Source organism: Balaenoptera ricei, chromosome 1, assembly GCF_028023285.1.
Source record: "Balaenoptera ricei isolate mBalRic1 chromosome 1, mBalRic1.hap2, whole genome shotgun sequence".
Taxonomy (NCBI): Eukaryota; Metazoa; Chordata; class Mammalia; order Artiodactyla; family Balaenopteridae; genus Balaenoptera; species Balaenoptera ricei.
The window spans coordinates 171026818-171050665 of record NC_082639.1 but is presented as its reverse complement, the minus strand read 5'-3'; the positions used below and the strand labels follow the sequence as shown (position 1 = coordinate 171050665).

The 23848-nt window shown below is 38.7% G+C and overlaps 1 protein-coding gene and 1 pseudogene across 5 annotated transcripts in view; one reads left to right on the top strand and one right to left on the bottom strand.

Annotated features, from left to right (window-relative positions):
• CNIH3 (cornichon family AMPA receptor auxiliary protein 3) overlaps nucleotides 1-23848 on the top strand; it is a 277164-nt gene that overhangs the window by 121516 nt on the left and 131800 nt on the right. The gene's annotated exons all lie outside the window — the stretch shown is intronic.
• Nucleotides 2519-3322, bottom strand: LOC132354022 (large ribosomal subunit protein uL30-like; annotated as a pseudogene).

Genomic DNA, 23848 nt, shown 5'->3' with positions numbered 1-23848 from the left:
TCCAGATCTTTTTTTTCTATCATCCCAAACAGAAATTCTGTACCCATTAAACAATAACTACTCACTCCACATGCCCCCAAAGCTCCTGGTAACCACTATTCTACTTTCTGTCTCTATGAATTTGCCTATTCTAGGTGTTTCAGATAAATAGAATCATACAATATTTGTACTTTTGTTTCAGGCTTATTTCATTTAGCATGGTGTTTTCAAGGTTCATCCATGCAGCATTCGTAAGAACTTCATTTCTTTTTATGGCTGAATAACATTCCATTGTGTGTGTATTCCACCTTTTGTTTATCCACTCATCTGTGGGTAGACAGATGAGTTGGGTTGTTTCCACCCTTTGGCTTATTTGTGAACAATGCTGCTATGAACATTGGTATACAAGTATTTATTTGAGTCCCTGTTTTCAGTTCTTTGGGGTGTATGCTCAGAATTGGCATTGCTGGATCATACAGTAATTCTATGTTTAACTTTCTGAGGAACCACAAACTGTTTTCCAGAGCATCTCCACCATCTTACATTTCCACGAGCAATGCATGCACCACCAGTTCCTCCATATCCTCATCAACACTGGTCATTTTCCATTTTTTATGGTAGTCATCCTAATGGGTTTAAAGTGGTATCTCGTGGTTTTGATTTGCATTTCCCTGGTGACTGGTGATGTTGAGTATCTTCTCACGTGCTTATTGGCCATTTGTATATTTTCTTTAGAGAAATGTCTATTCAAATCTTTTGCCCATTTTTTAATTGGGTTTTTGCTGTTGTTGAGTTTTAGGAGTTCTTTACATATTCTGGATATTAATCCCTTATCAGATATATAATTTGCAAATATTTTATGGTGTTTTATTCACTCTCCCTTGAGGCACAAAAAGTCTTTAATTTTGATAAAGTCCAACTTACTTATGTTTTCTTTTGTTGCCTGTGACTTTGGTGTCATATCCAAGATCATTATCAAATCAAATGTCTTGAAGATTTCCCATGTTTTTTCCTAAGATTTCTGTAGTTTTAGTGCTTAAGTTTAGCTCTTTGATCCTTGAGTTAATTTTTGTATATGATGTAAGATCAGAGTCCAGTTTCGTTCTTTTGCATGTGGATAACCAGTTTTCTTACTAGAACTTTGTAGTTGGTTTTGAAATCAAGAAGCATGAGTTCTCCAACTTTGTTCCTCTTTTTCAGGATTTATTTGGCTATTTGGGGGTCCCTTGAGATTCCATATAAATTTTAGGTTGAATTTTTCTATTTCTTCAAGAAGCAAAACAAAACAAACAATACAATGCAATACACACCACTGAAATTTTAATAGGGATTGCATTGAATCTGTAGATTGCTTTAGATAGCAATGTCACTTAACAATGTGAACTCTTCCAATCCATGAACACAGGATGTCTTTCTGTTCATTTACATCTCTCAGCAATGTTTTGTAGTTTTCAATATACAAGTCTTTTGTTGCCTTGGCTAAATTTATTCCTAAGAATTTATTTTTCTTTTTTAACAGCTTTATAGAAATATCATTCACTCATTTAAAGTATACAGTTCAATGGGCTTTAGTGTATGCACAGAGTTGTGCAACCATCATCACAATCAACTTTTCATTTTCATCAACCCAAAAAGAAATTTCACACCCACTAGTAGTCACTTCCCATTTCCCCCCCACCTCCCACCCCGAGTCAATCACTAATCTTTTTTTTTTTTTCTTTTTGGTCATGCCTGCGGGATCTTAGTGTGGTCTGCGGGATCTTAGTTCCCCGACCGGGGATCAAACCCGGGCCCCAGCAGTGAAAGCGCAGAGTCCCAACCACTGGACCACCAGGGAATTCCCCTGTCAATCTCTAATTTATTTCCTATCTTTATAGATTTGCCCATTCTGGATATTTCATTTAAATGAAATGATATAATATGTGGCCTTCTGTGACTAGCTCTTTTCACTTAACATAATGTTTTCAAGGTTTCTCCAGTTTATAACATGTATCAGTGCTATATAGGAAAAGTTCATTCCTTTTCATTGTCAAATAACATTACATTACATGGATATACCACATTTTATTTATCCAGTCATCAGCTGATGGACATTTGGGTTGTTTCCATTTTTTGGCTATTATGAATAATGCTGCTATAAACATCTGTGTACAGGTTTCTATGTGGACATATGTTTTTATTTCTCTCAGGTATATTCTTAGGATTAGAATTGCTGTGTCCTATGGTAACTCTACATTTAACCTTTTGAAGAACTGCCAGAGTGTTTCCCACAGCAGATGCAACATTTTACATTGCCACCTGCAATGCATGTGGGTTCCATTTTCTCCATATCCTCCACAACACTTGTGATTATCTACTTTTTGACAGGATGTGAAGTGCCATCTCACTGTGGTTTTGATTGGCGTTTCCCTGATGGATAATGTCACTGAGCACTTTTTCATGAGATTATTAGTCATTTTTTGGAGAAAGGTCTGTTCAGATCTTTTGCCCATTTTTATTTATTTATTTTTTTCCAGTTTGAAAGCAGTCACTGTTTATTAACTGACCAGATTACAAAAATAATCATGGTAGATACCTTAGTTCATCCTTCTAATAAGCCTGTTGATCTAGTCTTCCCTGTTGCCAGCATCTTCACCTTCTACAAAATGGGTGGTCTTTTTCTTCATTCTGCTTTGTGGAGAAGACAATTTAAAGGGCCACAGCAAGTTGTCTGATTCTTTGAAATGTTTTCCAATGGTATAGATCTCATGAATCAGATCCTTCCTGCAGATGATGCCATATTTGCCAAGAGACGGAGCAACCAATGCATTATCTGTCAGGGCACTTCGCTTCTTGTTGACTTTGCCATAACCACGCTTGCAGATGAGTTCATTTACTGACTTCAGGTTTGGGTACCCCCATGCAGTGTATGGTTCCACATTTCTCAGCATGTTAATTAACATGCTGAGAATTCACAAAGGTGCCATTGAGCTTCACAAAGGTACCACTGAAGATCTGACGGAGGCTAAGAAGCTGCAACACTCTTTGAACCTTTGGGCTTACACCATTGACACCTCTGATCCTGATGACAAATGCCAGTTTGGGTTCTGTGGGTACATAGAAGTTGCTGGCTTTTCTTGCCATCCTAGCCATTCGAATTTCGGTTCTGTACATCTGCCTGTATTCCTTCTGATGGTGCTTAGCTTTTTCATAGATAAGCTTCCTCCCTGCCTTTTGAAGCATCTTTTGGGCAGACTTCTTTTTCAGGCACTTGATCTTAAGCTCTGCAAAATTCTTTCACTTTTTTCTTAAAGTTTTCTGGCACAGCACGAACCTTCTTTTTCTTCTCTTCTGCACCCTCCATGGTAACAGCTGGGAAAGAGCTGCCCATTTTTAAATTGGGTTATTCATTTTTTTAAATTATTGAGTTATAAGAATTCTTTATACAGTCTAGATACAAGTCCTTTAGATATATGATTTGCAAATATTTCTCCCATTTGGTGGGTTGTGCTTACATTTTCTTGATGGTGTCTGTTAAAGCATAAAAAGTCTTAATTTTGATGAAGTCCAATTTATTTTTTTCTTTTCTTACTTGTGCTTTTGATGTCATCCCTAAGAAATTATTGCCTAATCCAAGGTCATGAAGGAATTTGCAGGTTTGTTTTCTTTTAAGAGGCTTATGGTTTTAACTCTTACAATTAGGTTTATGATCCTTAGAGTTGATTTTTGTATATGGTGTGAGGAAGGAGTCTACTTTCATTCTCTTGCTGATGGCAGTCCAGTTGTCCTAGCACCATATGTTGAAAGACTATTCTTTCTCCATTGGATTATCTTGGCACCCTGTCAGAATTCATTTGACCAAAAAGGTGAAGTACCAGCTTCTCAATTATATCTCATTGCTCTCTATGTCTAATTCTAAAAATTTGTTTGTTGATTTGCAGCATTAATTCCAAAGGTTTGACATGGTGGGAAAGTAAGAAATTTCTCAGGATGGTGGGTAATATTGCTTGGTGGCCAAGCTAAGATTTGTGAAGAATCACACCAGTGCCCCGTTCTTTGCTCTGCATCAAAGTAAACTGTTGACACACAATGTTTTTACACAGGGTACTGGTTTCTTGGGCAGAAACTGAATAAGATTTTTTATTTTTTATGGAGTATAATTGCTTCACAATACTGTGTGAGTTTCTGTTGCACAAAAAATTGAGTCAGCCATATGCATACACATGTCCCCATATCCCCTCCCTCTTGAGCCTCCCTCCCATCCTCCCTATTCCACCCCTCTAGGTCATCACAAAGCACCGAGCCAATCTCCCCTGTGCTATGCTGCTTTCTCCCACCAGCCAACTATTTTACATTCGGTAGTGTATATATGTCGATGTTACTCTCACTTCGCCCCAGCTTCACCCTCCCACCCCATATCATCAAGTCCATTCTCTATGTCAATCTAGTTGCCCTGCAACTAGGTTCATCAGTACCTTTTTTTTTTTTTTAGATTCCATATATATGCGTTAGCATACAGTATTTGTCTTTCTCTTTCTGACTTACTTCACTCTGTATGACAGACTCTAGGTCCATCCAACTCACTACAAATAACTCAATTTCGTTTCTTTCTATGGCTGAGTAATATTCCATTGTATATATGTGCCACATCTTCTTTATCCATTCATCTGTTGATGGACATTTAGATCATTATGTAGTGTCCTCCTTTGTCTCTTGTAATAGTCTTTATTTTAAAGTCTATTTTGTCTGATATGAGAATTGCTACTCCAGCTTTCTTTTGATTTCCATTTGCATGGAATATCTTTTTCCATCCCTTCACTTTCAGTCTGTATGTGTCCCTAGATCTGAAGTGGGTCTCTCGTAGACAGCATATATACAGGTCTTGTTTTTGTATCCATTCACCAATCTATGTCTTTTGGTGGGAGCATTTAATCCATTTACATTTAAGGTAATTATCAATATGTATGTTCCTATTACCGTTTTCTTAATTGTTTTGGGTTTGTTATTGTAGGTCTTTTCCTTCTCTCGTGTTTCTGGCCTAGAGTAGTTCTTTTAGCGTTTGTTGTAAAGCTGGTTTGGTGGGGCTGAATTCTCTTAGCTTTTACTTGTCTGTAAAGGTTTTAATTTCTCCGTCGATTCTGAATGAGATCCTTGCTGGGTTGAGTAATCTTGGTTGTAGGTTTTTCCCTTTCATCAGTTTCAATATGTCCTGCCACTCCCTTCTGGCTTGTAGAGTTTCTGCTGAAAGATCAGCTGTTGACCTTAGGGGGATTCCCTTGTATGTTACTTGTTGCTTTTCCCTTGCTGCTTTTAATATTTTTCCTTTGTATTTAATTTTTGATAGTTTGATTAATATGTGTCTTGGCGTGTTTCTCCTTGGATTTATCCTGTATGGGACCCTCTGCGCTTCCTGGACTTGATGACTATTTCCTTTCCCATATTAGGGAAGTTTTCAACTATAAGCTCTTCAAATATTTTCTCAGTCCCTTTTTTTTTTTCTCTTCTTCTTCTGGGACCCCTATAACCAAATGTTGGTGTGTTTAATGTTCCCAGAGGTCTCTGAGACTATCCTCAATTCTTTTCATTCTTTTTTCTTTATTCTGCTCTGCAGTAGTTACTTCCACTGTTTTATCTTCCAGGTTACTTGTCTGTTCTTCTGCCTCAGTTATTCTGCTATTGATTCCTTCTAGAGAATTTGTAATTTCATCTATTGTGTTGTTCATCATTGTTTGTTTGCTGTTTAGTTCTTTGAGGTCCTTGTTGAACGTTTCTTGTATTTTCTCCATTCTATTTCCAAGATTTTGGATCATCTTTACTATCATTACTCTGAATTCTTTTTCAGGTAGACTGCCTACTTCCTCTTCATTTGTTTGGTCTGGTGGGTTTTTACCTTCTCCTTCATCTGCTGTGTATTTCTCTGTCTTCTCTTTCTGCTTAACTTACTGTGTTTGGGGTCTCCTTTTTGCAGGCTGCAGGTTCGTAGTTGCTGTTGTTTTTGGTGTCTGTCCCCAGTGGGTAAGGTTGGTTCAGTGGGTTGTGTACGTTTCCTGGTGGAGGGAACTGGTGCCTGTGTTCTGGTGGATGAGGCTCGATCTTGTCTTTCTGGTGGGCAGGACTGCGTCTGGTGGCATGTTTTGTGGTGTCTGTGAACTTTTTATGATTTTATGCAGCCTTTCTGCTAATGGGTGGGGTTGTGTTCCTGTCTTGCTTGTTGTTTGGCATAGCGTGTCCAGCACTGTAGCTCGCTTGTCGTTGAGTGGAGCTGGGTCTTAACGTTGAGATGGAGATCTCTGGGAGAGCTTTTGCCATTTGATATTACATGGGGCTGGGAGTTCTCTGGTGGACCAAGGTCCTGAACTCAGCTCTCCCACCTCAGAGACTAAGGCCTCACACCTGGCCGGAGCACCAAGACTCTGTCAGTCACTCATCTCAGAAGAAAAGGGAGAAAAAAAAAGAAAGACAGAAAGAAAAAAATAATAAAGTTATTAAAATAAAAAATAAAAAATATTATTAAAAATAAAAATGTAATTAAAAATAAATAAAGAAAAGAGCAACCAAACTAAAAAACAAATCCACCAATGATAATAAGTGCTAAAAACTGTACAAAACAAAACAAAACAATAAAACAGACAGACAGAACCCTAGGACAAATGGTAAAAGCAATGGTATACAGACAAATCACACAAAGAAGCATACACAGAGACACTCACAAAAAGAGAAAAAGGAAAAAAAAATATGTATATATATTAAAAGAAAAGGAAGAGAGCAACCAAATCAATAAACAAATCTACCAATGATAATAAGCTCTAAATACTAAACTAAGATAAACATAAAACCAGAAACAAATTAGATGCAGAAAGCAAGCCCCAAGTCTGTAGTTGCTCCCAAAGTCCATTGCCTCAATTTGGGATGATTCGTTGTCTATTCAGATATTCCAGAGATGCAGGGTACATCTAGTTGATTGTGGAGATTTAATCTATGCTCCTGAGCCTGCTGGGAGAGATTTCCCTTTCTCTCCTTTGTTCGAACAGCTCCTGGCGTTCAGCTTTGGATTTGGCCCCACCTCTGCATGTAGGTCGCCTGAGGGCATCTGTTCTTCACTCAGACAAGACGGGGTTAAAGGAGCATCTGATTAGGGGGCTCTGGCTCACTCAGGCCAGGGGGAGGGAGGGGTATGGATGCAGGGTGAGCCTGCAGTGGCAGAGGCTGGTGTGACATTGCAACAGCTTGAGGCGTGCCATGTGTTCTCACAGTGAAGTTGTCCCTGGATCATGGGACCCTGGCAGTGGTGGGTTGCACAGGTTCCCGGGAGGGGCGGTGTGGAGAGTGACCTGTGCTCGCACACAGGCTTCTTGGTGGCTGCAGCAGCAGCCTTAGCATCTCATGCCCGTCTCTGGCGTCCATGCTGATAGCCGCAGCTCGCGCCCATCTCTGGAGCTCTTTTAGGCAGTGCTCTGAATCCCCTCTCCTCGCGCACCCCAAAACAATGGTCTCTTGCCTCTTAGGCAGTTCCAGACTTCTTCCCAAGCTCCCTCCTGGCTAGCTGTGGCGCACTAGCCCCCTTCAGGCTGTGTTCACGCAGCCAACCCCAGTCCTCTCCCTGGGATCTGACCTCCGAAGCCCGAGCCTCAGCTCCCAGCCCCCATCTGCCCCGTCGGGTGAGCAGACAAGCCTCTCGGGCTGGTGAGTGCTGGTTGGCACCGATCCTCTGTGCGGGAATCTCTCCGCTTTGCCCTCTGCACCCCTGTTGCTGCACTCTCCTCTGTGGCTCCGAAGCTTCCCCCCCACCCACTACCCGTCTCCGCCAGTGAAGGGGCTTCCTAGTGTGTGGAAACTTTTCCTCCTTCACAGCTGCCTCCCTGAGGTGCAGGTCCCATCCCTATTCTTTTGTCTCTGTTTTTTCTTTTTTCTTTTGCCCTACCCAGATATGTGGGGAGTTTCTTGCATTTTGGAAAGTCTGAGGTCTTCTGCCAGCGTTCAGTAGGTGTTCTGTAGGAGTTGTTCCACATGTAGATGTATTTTTGATGTATTTGTGGGGAAGAAGGTGATCTCCACATCTTACTCCTCCACCGTCTTGAAGGTCCCTTTCCAGGATTCTTAATAACCACTATTTATCAATACTTTCGCAGAACACATGACTGGTTGCTCTTGTTAAATGGTGGGGTCATCATGACATCTGGTGCTCATTCAGATGACGCTTCAAGGACTTGTTTTGTCCAAATGTGACAGAACTTCCTTCATTCCAAATGCATGTGTGTGTGTGTGTGTGTGTGTGTGTGCATGTGTGTATACAGACACTCTGATCTTTATAACAATTTCAGATAATCTTTACAAGAACTGAGAAAATGGAATAATTGACTCAGCTTTTTTGTTCCCAATGAAATTATTTTATTTATTTGTGTGTGTGTGTTTTATTTTAGTTTTTTAAACTTTTTATTTAATATTGGAGTATAGCCGATTAATAATGTTGTGATAGTTTCAGATGCACTGCAAAGCAACTCAGCCATACATATACGTGTATCCATTCTCCCCCAACTTCCCTCCCATCCAGGCTGCCACATAACATTGAGCAGAGTTTCCTGCGCTATACAGTAGGTCCTTGTTGGTTATCAATTTTATTTCATTTTATTTTTATTAAAAAAATTTTTTTTGGCTTCATTGGGTCTTTGTTGCTGCACGTGGGGTTTCTCTAGTTGCAGTGAGTGGGGGCTACTCTTTGTTGCGGTGCACGCTCTTCTCACTGTGGTGGCTTCTCTTGTTGCAGAGCACGGGCTCTAGGCATGTGGGCTTCAGTAGTTGCAGCACGTGGGCTCAGTAGTTGTGGCTCATGGGCTCTAGGACACGTGGGCTTCCACAGTTTTGGCGCACAGGCTTAGTTGCTCCACGGCATGTGGGATCTTCCCAGACCAGGGATTGAACCTGTGTCCCCTGCATTGGCAGGCGGATTCTTAACCACTGCACCACCAGGGAAGTCCCTATCCATTTTAAATATAGCAGTGTGTACATGTCAATCCCAAACTCCCTAACTATCCCTTCCCCCCACGCTTTCCCCCTGCTAACCATAAGTTTGTTCTCTAAGTCTGTGGTGACTCACAGCTTTTAAAAACAGAAATGCCAGTAGAGCACAGAGGTGTGGAAAAGCTCAAGGAGAAGAGATGGGACTCTCAGAGCACGTTAAAGAAAGGAAAGGAAATCATGGCAGTAATATTCAGACTCCATAAAATTAGATTCAACATTAATCTTGTGAGTTACAGACTCATAAGCTGTGGGGCTAAACTTAGTAGCCTCAGATTTTCTGCAGGACTCCTGAAATTGTTATTAAGGATGGCATGCCTGCTCACAGCACGTGGGAAGCATGGGAATATATTTCACAACCAACAGAAATGCTCAGACCCTCAAGTCTCCTCTCTGAATTAGCAAACAGAAAAAAAGTAATGGCAGCACAGACTTATCATGTTAATAATAACGCCTGCCCTGTATGTGAAGGCATCCACTTCTATGCTTTAAGAGGATAAAGGGCCAGACTCCAGCATGTACCATTAACCTCTTCCTGAAAGCTCTACAGTTTCTAAGTAAGACAATTTCCCCTGACACAACAGCTGCCTCTTAAGCGGTATTGTTAAAATAGATGTTACATATCCAGGTGTGGAAGGAGCCAGGGCCCAGAACTAAATGGGGTGTTTCTAACAAAGGCTCATTGTTTGCGATCTGTTTACAGTGCCTGTTTAACATTGCTAATAATAGCAAAATCACAATTTCCACAGAAGGCAGCGTTGGCAGGAAGATGACATTTAGACGAGTTCAGAACATAAGCAGGAAGCTGCATCCCATTCCTCTGCTTCCCTAACCCCCGGACTCTCTGAAATGGTCAGTTTTGGGGTTCAAGTCCCTCCCTGGTCCCCCTCTGTCCCTCTCCCCACCATTCTTTGGTGAAAATGTGGCTTCTGTGAAAGGCTGGGTCCTGTCTGCACAGGCCAAGCTGCCTTATACCTGGTGTTCATGTCAGAACTGAAACACATCTGCAGGGTGTGGAGAGATGAAGTAAGTAATTTGCCTAAAGTCACACAGCTTGCAAGTGGAAATTTAAGCTCAAAGCTTCCCGACTAGTTTGTCATCTGATTCAATTCAGTGAAAAATAACTCCTACTGAACACATTCTATGTCCAAAGCCTTGTCCTAGGAGCCTGTACAAGTATTTGCACTCCTCTGTTGAGGTTCTTATCATAGATGGCTCTGTGCATCTCTGTTAGATTCTGAGTTCCTTACAGGCATGGATTGTGCCATGTTTATTGGGCCTGCAGAGTAGTAAGCGCTCTTAGGTAAATAAGTAAGAGGTAGATATGGTCCATCTGCAGGTTGCTCATCATCAGTGGGGCAGATTAGTTTAAGTCAACTACCATACCACTCAGACCAATAACTGCATCCATCCATCCATCCATCTGTACACATCCATTTCTTGAACACTTACTAGACATCTATTATATGCCAGACACTGGGAGGGGTAATGGTGAGTCAAAGAAGAATAATAAAGAGTCTTAATGTCAAGGATCTCCCAGTTTATAGAAGGAGATAGAGATTCAACATGTAAAGAGTTGAATTAAAGAATATATGTGTGTGTGTATATATATATATATATATATATATATATATATATATATATACCTATACATGTGTATGTGTGTGTATATATATATATATATGTATATATAGCTGAATCACTTTGCTGTACAGCAGAAACTAACACATTGTAAATCAACTATACTTCAATAAACTAAAATTTAAAAAGTTGAATTTATAAGACAGCATGGTTTTCCACCTATATAAAGTATCTAGACTAGTCAAATTCATAGAGACAGAAAGTAGAATGGTGGTTGCCAGGGCTGGGGGAGGGGAGAATGGGGAGTTATTGTTCAGTGGGGGTGGAGTTTCACTTTGGGAAGATAAAACAACTTCTGGAGATGGATAGTGGTGATGGTTGTACAACATGTGAATGTACTCAATTTCACAGAAATGAACACTTAAAAATGGTTAGAATGGTAGATCTTATGTATGTTTTAACAACAACAAAAAACCCCTCTAAACAAACAGGGTGGTAAGTACTCTGCAGCCTGAGGACAGCTGACCCCGGGAGCCCAAGCTTGGCCCAGATCCCAGAGCCTTTTGTGCCCCTGCTTGTCTGGAAGGGGGCTTGGGTGGCTGTAGGAATCTGAGCAAATGGAGGTATAGTATCTGGAGGCATATCTTATCTAAGCTATAAGGGAGTTTGCTTCATTATACACTTCCCCTTTCTAGAAGCCATGAGTTCTATCCACAGTGGACACCAAATTAAAAAGTTACTTGGTGAATAAAGAACGTTTGAAGTGATCTATCCCTGCATAACAAACAGTCCTCAAACTTAGTTGCTTAAAATAATAGCCACTCTTTATTTGCTCATGACTCAGCCCTGGGCTGGGCTCAGCTGGGCGCTGTCTCTGCTCCGTGTGGTGCTGACTGCATTTAACCCGTGGGGTTGGGGTTGAAAGAGCCAAGATGGCCTCCCCACATGTATGGGGAGAGCTGGGGGCTGGTTGGGCCTCCCTGTCCTCATGGAACATCATATTTAATGAGTCAAACTGATTTTTATTACTTTCAATCCATGGAGCTTTGCAAACATCATTTGGCAAAATGGCACCATTTAACAAATAGAAACAACTTAAAAATTCATTACGCATCTTACTTTTGTCATCACTCACTTTATATAATTTACTAGATATTTAAACAGCCTTCTTAGAATTTATAATTTGTTTTGTTTCAAGTGGTATATCATATTTCTTTGTTTCACTAGTGTTTCCTTTACTTATCCTCATAGGCTTAATTACTTTTATTAATTGTTGAATTAAATTGATTTAACAGAAACACTTATTTCTTATAAAGCCACAGAAAGGGTGGATATCACTATTAGAATATTGTTTATTAAGGCTAATTCTCTAATTTTTTTCAAAATGTTTGCTCCCATTTTATAAGTTACATTAAAATGAATATAAAATTTCTAAATTCTCCAGGGGTGGGATCAAGATGGCAGAGCAGGAAGGTCCTGAGCACACCTCGTCTCATGGACACAGCAAAACTACAACTACATATAGAACAATTATCTTTGAGAATGACCTGAAGACTAGCAGAACAGATTTTCTACAACTAAGGATATAAAGAAAAGGCCAAATCAAGACAGGCAGGAGGGGCAGAGTTGCAGTCTAGTCCGAACCTGCCCCACAGGTGGTAAGGATGATCATAACCACAGAGGCCCTGAGGAGGAGGAGTCTGAGCCCCACGTTGGGCTCCCTAGCCCAGGTGTCCTGCACTGGGAATATAAGCCTCATAATGTTCTTTATATTAGATATAAAGAAACACAGACTGAAAGTGAAGGGATGGAAAAAGATATTCCATGCAAATGGTTGAAAAGAAAGCTGGGGTAGCAATACTTATGTCAGACAAAATAGTCTTTAAAACAAATACTGTAACAAGAGAAAAAAAGGCACTTAACATAATGATAAAGGGATCAATCCAACAAGAAGATATACAAGAAGATATAACACTTGTGAAATATATGCACCCAACATAGCAGCATATAAATACATAAAGCAAATATTAACAGACATAAAGGGAGATGTTGAGAGTAATGCAATAGTAGTAGGGGACTTTAACATCCCACTTACATCAATGGATAGATCATCCAGACAGAAAATCAATAAGGAAACATTGGCCTTAAACAACACATTAGAGTATATGGGCTTAATAGATACATATAGAACATTCCACTCCAAAAGAGAAGAATACACATTCTTTTCAATTGTACATGCAGCATTCTCCAGGATAAATCACATATTAGACCACAAGAAAGTCTCAATACATTTAAGATTGAAATCATATCAAGCTTGGGAGATTGGGATTGACATATATACACTAAATATGTATAAAATGGATAACTAATAAGAACCTGCTGTATAAAAAAATAAATAAAATTAAATTAAAAAAAAAAGAGGCAGGAGGGTCAAAGTTAGAGAAGATTAAAGGTTGGAAGCAGAGGTCAGAGAGCTGAAAAGATGCTAAGCTGCTGATTTTGAACATGGAGGAAGGGGCCATGAGCCAAGGACTGTAGGTGGCCTCTAGAAGCTGGAGAAGGCAAGGAAACGGATTCTCAGAGCCTCCAGAAGGAAAGCAGCACTGCTTACACTTAACGGTCTCTACATTTTTTCAGATCAAGCAAAAGCAGTAGTTCATGAAGGTGGAGAGATTCATTTGAATAGAACTCATGAATAGGCTCTTGGATTGTTTGATAAACCAATTAATGAAAAGGAGGGAACTGTATGAACACACTGGGAGAAGGCTGAAATTCTTTGCTGATTTGACACAATTTACAGGCATCAATGAAGATATTATAAACTCAACACACAACCTCAAGGAGGACATCAATGACAAATTGGTTAATAAATGTCATCAATTCAAAGAGTATTTAACATTTATGATTAGTCACTGCACAAGAAAATGTGAAATGCCTGAAATCTTATTCTTTTTTTAAAATTAATTAATTTATTTTTTTTAAAAAGTAATCATATCAAGCATGATATGAAACTAGAAATGAATTACAAGAAGAAAACTGGAAAAAACACAAACATGTGGAGACTACACAACATGCTACTAAACAACAAATAGGTTAACAAAGAAATCAAAGAGAAAATTAAAAAATGCTCTGAGACAAATGAAAATGGAAACACAATGTTCCAGAATCTATGGGATGCAGCAAAAGCAGTTCTAAGATGTAAGTTTATAGTGGTACAGGTCTACCTTAGGAAACAAGAAAAATCTCAAGTAAACAAATTAACCCTACACCTAAAGGAACTAGAAAAAGAATGACAAACAAAGCCCAAAGTTAGTAGAAGTAAGGAAATAATAAAGATCAGAGTGGAAGTAAATGAAATAGAGACTAGGTGGTCAAAAGGTACAAACTTCCAGTGATAAGATAAATAAGATAACTGTACAACATTATATAACACTGTTATAAGATAACATTTATAAGATAAATCTACAACATGATTAATATCATTAACACTGCTCTATGTTTTATATAAAAATTGATGAGAGAGGGACTTCCATGGTGGCGCAGTTGTTAAGAATCTGCCTGCCAATGCAGGGGACACAGGTTCGATCCCTGGTCCAGGAAGATCCCACAAGCCACGGAGCAACTAAGCCCGTGTGCCACAACTACTGAGCCTGTGCCCTAGAGCCTGTGAGCCACAAGTACTGAGCCCGCGTGCCACAACTACTGAAGCCCGCGCGCCCTAGAGCCCATGCTCCACCACAAGAGAAGCCACTGCAATGAGAAACCCATGCACCACAATGAAGAGTAGCCCCTGCTTGCTGCAACTAGAGAGAAAGCCCAAGCACCGCAACAAAGACCCAATGCAGCCGAAAAAAAAAAAAAAATTGATGAGAGAGAAAATCCTAAGAGTTCTCATCACAAGGAAAAAAATTGTTTTATTTTGTACCTATATGAGATGATGAATGTTCACTACACTTATTGTGGATTATGATTATGTAAATCAAATCATTATGATATATACCTTAAACTTATATAGGGCTGTATGTTAATTATATCTCAATAAAACTGGAAGAAAAATGAAATAGAGATAAAAATAGAAGAAAATTTCAATGAAACTAAGAGCTGGTTCTTTGAAAAGAGAAATAAAATTGATAAACGTTAGCCAGACTCATCAAGAAAAAAGAGAGATGGCTCAAGTAAATAAAATCAGAAATGAAAGAGAAGTTACTACTGACACCACAGAAATACAAAGGATCATGAGATTACTATGAAGAATTGTATGCCAACAAATTGGACAACCTGGAAGAAATGGATAAATTCCTAGAACACACAGTCTTCCAAGTTTGAATCAGGAAGAAATAGGAAATCTGAATAGACTGATAACTAGTTATGAAGTTGCATCAAAAACTCCTAACAAACAAAAGTTCAGGACCAGGTGGCTTCACAGGTGAATTCTACCCATCATTTAAAGAAGAGCTAACACCTATCCTTCTCAAACTATTCCAAAAAAAATTGAAGGGGAAGGATGTTTCAAAACTCATTCTACAAGGCCAGCATTACCCTGATACTAAAACCAGATAAAGACACTACCAAAAAAGAAAATTACAGGCCAATATCCCTGATAAACATAGATACAAAAATCTTCCATAAAATATTAACAAACTGAACTCAACAATACATGAAAAGAATCATACACCATGATCAAGAGGGATTTACTCCAGGGATGCAAAGATGGTTTAGTATCCATAAATCAATCAACATGATACACTACATTAACAAAAGGAAGGATTAAAAATCATATGATCATCTCAATAGCTGCAGAATAAGCATTTGATAATATTCAAAATTTATGATAAAAACTCTCAACAAGGGCTTCCCTGGTGGTGCAGTGGTTAAGAATCTGCCTGCCAATGCAGGGGACACGGGTTCGTGCCCTGGTCTGGGAAGATCCCACATGCCGTGGAGCAACTAAGCCCGTGAGCCACAACTACTGAGCCTGCGCGTCTGGAGCCTGTGCTCCGCAACAGGAGAGGCCGCAACAGTGAGAGGCCTGCACACCGTGAGGAAGAGTGGCCCCTGCTCACCGCAACTGGAGAAAGCCCTCACACGGAAATGAAGACCCAACACAGCCAAAAATAAATAAATAAATAAAATTAATGAGAGGATTCCCAGCCATTGGTCACTGGGGATGCTTTAAAAAAAAAAAAAAAAACTCTCAACAAAGTGGGTATAGAGGGAACATACCTCAACATAATAAAGGCGATATATGACAAACCTACTGCTAGCATCATTCTCAATGATGAAAAGCTGAAAGATTTTTCTCTAAGATCAAGAACAAGACAAAGTTGCCCACTATCACCACTTTTATTTAACATAGTATTGGAAATCCTAGCCACAGCAATCAGACAAGAAATTGGAAAGGAGGAAGCAAAACTGTCACTATTTTTTATAGTGGTAATATACATTATATATAGAAAACTCTAAAGACCACCAAAAAACTATTGAAACTAATAAATGAATTCAGTAAAGTTCAGTATACAAAACCAACAAATTCAAAGAAATCTATCACATTTCTATACCCTAATAATGAATTATCTGAAAGAGAAATTAAGAAAACAATCCCATTTACAACTGCATAAACAAGAATAGAATACCTAGGAATAAATCTAACCAAGGAGGTGAAAGACCTTTTCTCTGAAAACTATAAGACATTTATGAAATTAATTGAAGATGACACAAATAAATGGAAAGATATACTGTACTCATGATTGGAAGAATTAATATTGTTAAAAGATCTATAATATCCAAAGCCATCTATAGCTTCAATGCAATTCCTATCAAAATACCAATGGCATTTTTCACAAAACTGGAACAAATAATCCTAAAATTTCTGTGGACTCCCCAAAACCCGAATAGCCGAAACAACCTTAAGAAAGAAGAACAAAACTGGAGGAATCATGCTCCCTGATTTCAAACTATACTACAAAGCTATAGTAATCAAAACAGTCTGGCACTGGCACAAAAACAGATACATAGATCAATGGACCAGAATAAAGAGCCCAGAAATAAACCCATGCTTGTATGATCAATTAATTTATGACAAAGGAGCCAGGAATATACAGTGGGGAAGAGACAGTCTTTTCAATAAATAATGTTGGGAAAACTGGACAGCTACATGCAAAAGAATCAAACTGGTCTGTTTTCTCACACCACATACATAAACTCAAAATGGATTAAAGAATTAAATGTAAAACCTGAAACTATACAACTCCTAGAAGAAAACATAGACAGTATGCTCTTTGACATCAGTTTCAGCAATATTTTTTTGTATCTGTCTCCTCAGGCAAGGGCAACAAAAGCAAAATAAACAAGTGGGACCTAATAAAACAAAAAAGCATTTGCCTAGTGAAGGAAACCATCAACAAAACAAAAGGCAACCTACTGAATGGAAGAAGGCATTTGCAAGTGACTTATCCAATAGGGACTCACAGAATATATATGAAGAACTCACACAACTTAATAGCAAAAAAAAAAAAAAAAAAAAAAGAAAGAAAAGAAAAAGAGAAAACAAAAAACCCCAAAACAAAAAAACCCAAAAAACAGTCAGATTAAAAAATGGGCAGAGGACCTGAATAGACATTTCTCCACGGAAGATGTACTTATGGCCAATAGACACATGAAAAGAGGCTCAACATCACTAATCATCAGGGAAATGCAAATCAAAAGCACAGTGAGATATCACCTCACACCTGTCAGAATGGCTATTATCAAACGACAGCAAAAAAAAAAAAAATGTGTTAGTGAGAATGTGGAGAAAGGGGAACCCTCATACACTGTTGGTGGGAATGTAAATTGGTGCAGCCAATATTGAAAACAGTATAGAGGTTCCTTCAAAAATTAAAAATAAAACTACCATAAGATCCAACAATTCCACTTCTGGATATTTACATCAAGAAAATGAAACCACTAATTTGAAAAGATATAGGCACCCCTGTATTCTTTGCAGCATTATTTACAATAGCCAAGATATGGAAGCAACCTAAGTGTCCATCAACAGATGAATGGAAAAAGAAGATGTGACATATATATATATATATATATATATATATATATATATATATATAATATATATATATATATATATATATATATATATATATATACACGCAATGGAACACTTCTCAGCCATAAAAAGAACAAAATTTTGCCATTTGTGACAACATGGACAGACAGACTTAGGGGTTATTATGCTAAGTGAAATAAGTCAGACAAAGACAAATACTGTATGATATCACTTATATGTGGAATCTGAAAAACAAAACTAACAAACATGAAAACAAAACAGAAACGGACTCATAGATACAGAGAACAAACTGGTGGTTGCCAGAGGGCAGGGTGTTGGGGGATGTTGGGTGAAACTGATGAAGGGGATTAAGAGATACAAGCTTCCAGTTATAAAATAACAAGTCAGGGTGATGTATATACAGCACAGGGAATGTAGTCAATAATATCAGAATAACTTTGGTGACAGATGGTTACTAGACCTCATGGTGATCAATTCACAGTGTATATAATTGTTGAATCATCGTGTTGTACACCTGAAAATAATATCATATTGTATGTCAACTATACTTCAATAAAATTTTTTTCTAAATTCTTTTTGCATTACAGCATTACAAACTGTTCATTGATATCAAAAATTCTTTCAGTTTTAGCCTCAGTTCCCAGATCATCAGAGATATTATTTAATTCTCTGTGTTTATTTGATGTATGGTATTGTTGTGGACTGAACTGTGTCCCCCACTAATTCATATGTTGAAGCCGTAACCCCCAATGTTTGGAGATCGGGACTATAAGGAGGTAATGAAAATTAAGTGAGGTCATAATGGTGGGTCCTTAATCCAATAGGAGTGGTGTCCTTATAAGAAGAGGAAGAGACACAGATTCCTTTCCCTCTTCCTCTCCCTCCCCATCTGTGTGTGCACAGAAGAAAGGTCATGTGAAGACATGGTGAGAGGGCGATCATCTGCAAGCCAGAGAGAGAGCTCTCACCAGAAACTAAACTTTCCAGTACTTTGATCTTGAACCTCTAGCTTCCAGAACTGTGAGAAAATAAATTTCTGTTGTTTAAGCCACCCAGTCTCTGATATTTTGTTATGGAAGCTGGAGCAGACTAATACAATAATAAATACAAAGCTTCAAGAAAAAAATTTACAGTGAATTATTGACTTTACATGTTTCATTGCATCATCCAGGGGTAATTGAATACAGTGACTTAGTGCCAAATTAAAAACATTTAAAAACATTTCTAAAATTTTGGCTGAAATATCAGACTTTCTCCCTAACATACAGGCACTAGCATTGTCTGAACAAAAAGTTTCCATGAAAATATATCTCATTGACACCATTTTTCTTAAACATTGACAATAAAATTTGGTCATTATTTCAAGTATTATTCCTTCCAACTCCACAAGATGAACAAAATTTAAAATTTCTCATTTTAAAATAAATTTTTAATATGCTTTTATATGAAACAGTTGAAGGTTCATAGAAAGTGAATATTTTACTCTTTTGATTTATAACTTTTAAAATAAGTTGTTTTCTCATTTCAGTAGATATATGTTTTCCAACAAGTGGGAACATAAATCTAGAATGTAATGTATTCTTATATAGGTACTATCCTTTTTAAAATGGCTATTGAATATTTCATGTTTGGAAATGCTTGATTGTGTTTAAGCACATGCTAGCTAGTGTTAACCTTTTAAAAGATACTTTCTTAATATTTTTAATCATTTAATCAACATTTTGCTAAACTTAGAAGATTTTGTTCTTTCAAATACGTTATTGTGTGAAACTGATCTTTTGATTGTTTTTCTCATTGATAGTTACAATTTTCTTTTATTGAACCATGAGCTTTGACAAAATGTGATTGCCACTCTGATGAATATCTAAATCTTTTAACAGTCAACTCAGAAATGTGATTGCCACCCTGATGAATATCTAAATCTTTTAACAGTCAACTCAGAGCACCATTTGCATCCCATATTTATATCCCTAGCACTGATGAGACACTTATATTTTTGTTAAAATAATCTAATTATTTTGCATTAAAGAAATAAAAAGTATTGTGTGAATTTGCACTGACTCTTGCACAGTGTAAAAATGTTCAGGTTGTTTGGATTTCCACACAGTAAGTATTCTAGGCTATACTTCATTATTAATATTGCTTGTTCTTTGCAGACTTAGAAGACTGAGTTGTATGATATTTAAATGGAACATTAATAAATGTATCCATGTTGATTTTCTCTTTATTCTGTGAGTTTTTAATATTTTATTTATAAATTCTTAAGTTTATAAATATCGAAACACTACATTTACCACTTACACAAGCATTACAATGCACAAATACAACTAAAGTAACAACTATTTAGAATCATTGGCAACCACATGATTTCAGTACAGTGATAAACCAGGATGTCAATAGCATGGTGTGCTCTGTGATAAATAAGCATCTGAGAGGCCTGTTTATCAATGATCCTTGTGACATCCTATGACAACTGGCCTAAATGAATGAGTTTAATTTAGAATTTTTAATTATTTATTAATTTTCCTGTTTGCTGCAGCAACTGTAATACTACTTACCAATTGGAACAGAAATCTTTCAAGAGTATCACAATCACTGCAGTTATACCAGTGAGGGAATAGGAAGTTCAGGGCTGGTGGGGTGGCCCAGGTATGATGTCAATGGTATTTCCTCCCTCTGTCTTTTTGGCTTCTCCATTCTTTTTTTTTTTTTTTTTTTAGGACTTGTAAATTTTAAGTAGGAAAAGAATAACTTAAGGTAATTTGCATGCATTTACTCATTCATTCAGCATATACCCATTATACCAAACATTGTGCTATGTGCAAGGGATATTTAAAGAACCAGGTTCTGACCTCAAGGAGCTAACAGTGTATAAAAGAGATACATGAGTAAACATATTAAAATATGGTGATGACAATTCCTCTTTTTTTCCCTTACTTCCAACATGCAATTTTCCTCTAAATCTGACACATACCTTGAATTCTTCCTCTTCTCTCCATCTTGGCTTCTCCATTCTTAATGTGTTGATTTCCTTCTCATGATCACAAGATGGCTGGTGTACCTCCAGGCATCAGGTTTGCATTCCAGGTAAAAAGAAGTATATATCTCACAGGTTCAAGCTGTGTCACATGGCCACTCCTACCTGCACAGTGGCTAGGAAAAAGAATCAAGTAATTGGCTTTTCAATGTCTACAGTAGCTGAAACAATGTAGGTTGGTAGGATATTATCATTTATAAGAAATATATCAATATATTTGGTCATTCAAATGTCTACCATCTTAGCTCACTTCTCCCAAAACCCCTGAAATGTCCTGAGTGATAAGAGCAGTGGGAGCATCTTTTGTGATAATATTTGGTCTCTTGTCCTCAGTTCCTGAAATCACTTCAGAGCCAGAAAGGTGAAATGGTGTCTCGTTATTCATAACAAGCCCCTTTCCACCACAACTGGGTTTATGTTAATGGCGTGACTTTCGTAAAGCACATAAGGATGGGGGCTAGTTGTGCAGGGAATCAACCATGAATAGAGGGTTGGAACTTTTAGTCCCACTCCCTGATTTCTGGCAAGGGGAGAGGGGATGGAGGTTGACTCTGTTACCAATGATTTAATCCGTCATGCTTGTGTAATGAAGCCTCCACAACAGTCTAAGAGGACAAGATTTGGAGAGCTTCCAGGTTGCTGAACCAGAACCCATCGCTGTAGGTGGTGCATCCCAAACTCCATGGGGACAGATGTTCCTGTGTTCAGGACCCTTTTAGATTTTGTCCTATGTATCTCTTGATCTGGCTGTTCATTCGTATCCTTTAATATCCTTTGTAATAAACTGGTAATCTAGTATGTAAACTAGATTGCTAAGTACTGTGAACCACTCTAGCAAATTAATCAAACCCAAGGAAGGGGTCATTGGAACCTCCAAATCAATAGCCAGCCAGCAGAAGCACAGGTAACAACCTGGTCTGGTGATTGGCATGTGAATTGGAGGACTGGCTTATGAGACTGAGCCCTTAACTTGTAGAATCTGATACTATCTCCAGGTAGACAGTGTCAGAATTGAGTTGAATTGTAGGTCACCAGCTGGTTTCTGAGGGTTGCTTGGTGATGTGGGAAAATCCTCCACATTGGAATTGGGTGCAGAACACTTTAGCTGGTCACTCAACATCTGTTTCTAATCACTTTATTCTTTGTCTTCCTACACTGTGTCATAGCCACTATTTTTTTTTTTTTTTAAAGACACTGCCTTGTGAAAGAGTTATTACCTCAGCAATTAGACTGGGAACCTTGTGGATCCCTAACAATGCCCACAACATATGGGTACTAAACAACAGTTGTTGAATAAATAGTAACCACCTGGGGTTCTTATTTTCTGAAATTCTACCACTGCAGTCACCTTTACTGAGATACCATTCTATAACCAATAAAACTAAATAAAGCATGGCTGGGGAAAGGGCAAGGAAAATAGAGGCTGTGATATGGATGGAGACTTGAAAGTCAGCGTGGTAGGATAATGAAATTTTCTTTTGATGTAGAGACTTCTGATTCTGGTAATGCTGGGCTAGATCATTCAGACCAATCCTCCGACTGAACACAATTTTAAAAGCTGGATGAAATATAAAAATATCTTCTTAAAAGCACCAAAGACTCAACAAGGAAGTAAGAAATTACTGGGGTCGAGTTCTGAGAGTGGTTGGGAATCTAGAAACACCAGCCTAGCACTTGGGGTCAATTTTGCCCTAGAGGCATTTGCTAATCTAGAAGAGGTGGCTGAGAAGCTGCTTTCGGTGCTTTGCAGGGTGGGAGCAAAAGTCAGAGTCCAAGGACCACCGAGACTTGGGACTTGAAAACCCGCTTGCTTTGGCTTGGGATCCAAAAGGACTGTTGCATGTGAATAAGAGTGAACCAGAAAAAAAACAGCCCTCACACAGACCACAGTCAATGGGTAGCCTACAAATCTCAATCCCTGAAATTGGATTGAGGTAATTCTAGAGTGTTCATTTCCCCTAGACACTTGGTAAATGAAGTAGAAAATTTTCTTTGGAGAAAGATAACATCATCTTAGACCTCAAATTTCCACAAGAACTTTTCAAAACAATGTTTGACATACAATAAAAAATTACTAGACAGATGAGGTGCTAGGACTCCGTAAGCAAGAACCAGCAGAAACGACAACAGATCAGCCTTAAAGGGACTGCAAATATTGAATGGTCAAATTTCCCTTTGAGATTATCGTATCGTTTTGGTGTTACAGAAATTTATGCAGTATAATTACAACAATTAAAAGAAATAATTGATATCAAGTAAAAAGCAAAAATAGAGCTAGAAAGAAATATACCAACCACTTTTGTGTTAGTGGTGTCTGAGGGTGGTAAATTATAGCGTTTGCTTCATCTTTTTCCATCTCTGTATTTCCAAATTTTCCTTAATGAAACTTTATACTTGGAGACATACTTAGGTGAAAGATAAAGTGGCAAAAAATATAACACAGAGCAGGGCTGAATTCACAGGTGTGCAACCTCTACAGTTGCAGGGCGTGGGGCGGGGGGAGTCCTGTACTCAGAAGGGCCCCAACCCTGGTTTAAAACTCTTCCGGTTGCTATCTTGAAATTCCTAATATATATATCAATGCATTTAAACAAGAAGCCCCACACTTTCATTTTGCGCTTGGCGGTGCAAAGTATGTAGACCCAGAGGCAATTAAATGTTGACCCTTATGCAGATAAGGAAACCGAGATTTAAAGAGGTTTAGAAAGTTGCACTTAGAACGGAGTCTGACTGCAAAACCACATGCTCTTGACACTTCCACTAGACCAACACCAATACACACAGAGTCACTGCTGCTGCCTCTCCGGCCCACAACGGTCCGCAAAGTCTAGTTTCCTCATTCCCAAGGTCAGACGGCGGGGGAGGGTGGAGGCGGCGAGTGAAAGACGCTCATGGAGAATTTTTCAGGGATGCGCTGCAAACGCAGCCCGGAGCATTAAATCCACAGCTTGGGAAAACCCACCCGAACAACCCTGGGTTCCAAGAGCTTGTCCCGTGTCCCCAACCAACACGAGTCCAAGCCCCTCGGCGCCACATTTCCCACTCCCGAGCAAGTGGCGAGATGCGGGAGCGGCTCCTGCAGCCTTTAGGTACGAGGTACACACATACCCTTCCGCAGCTTCCCGCCTCCTCCAGACGCACGTGTTTAAAGAGTCCCTGCTCCTCCTCACCCCGCCCCACCTCGGCGCGGCCGT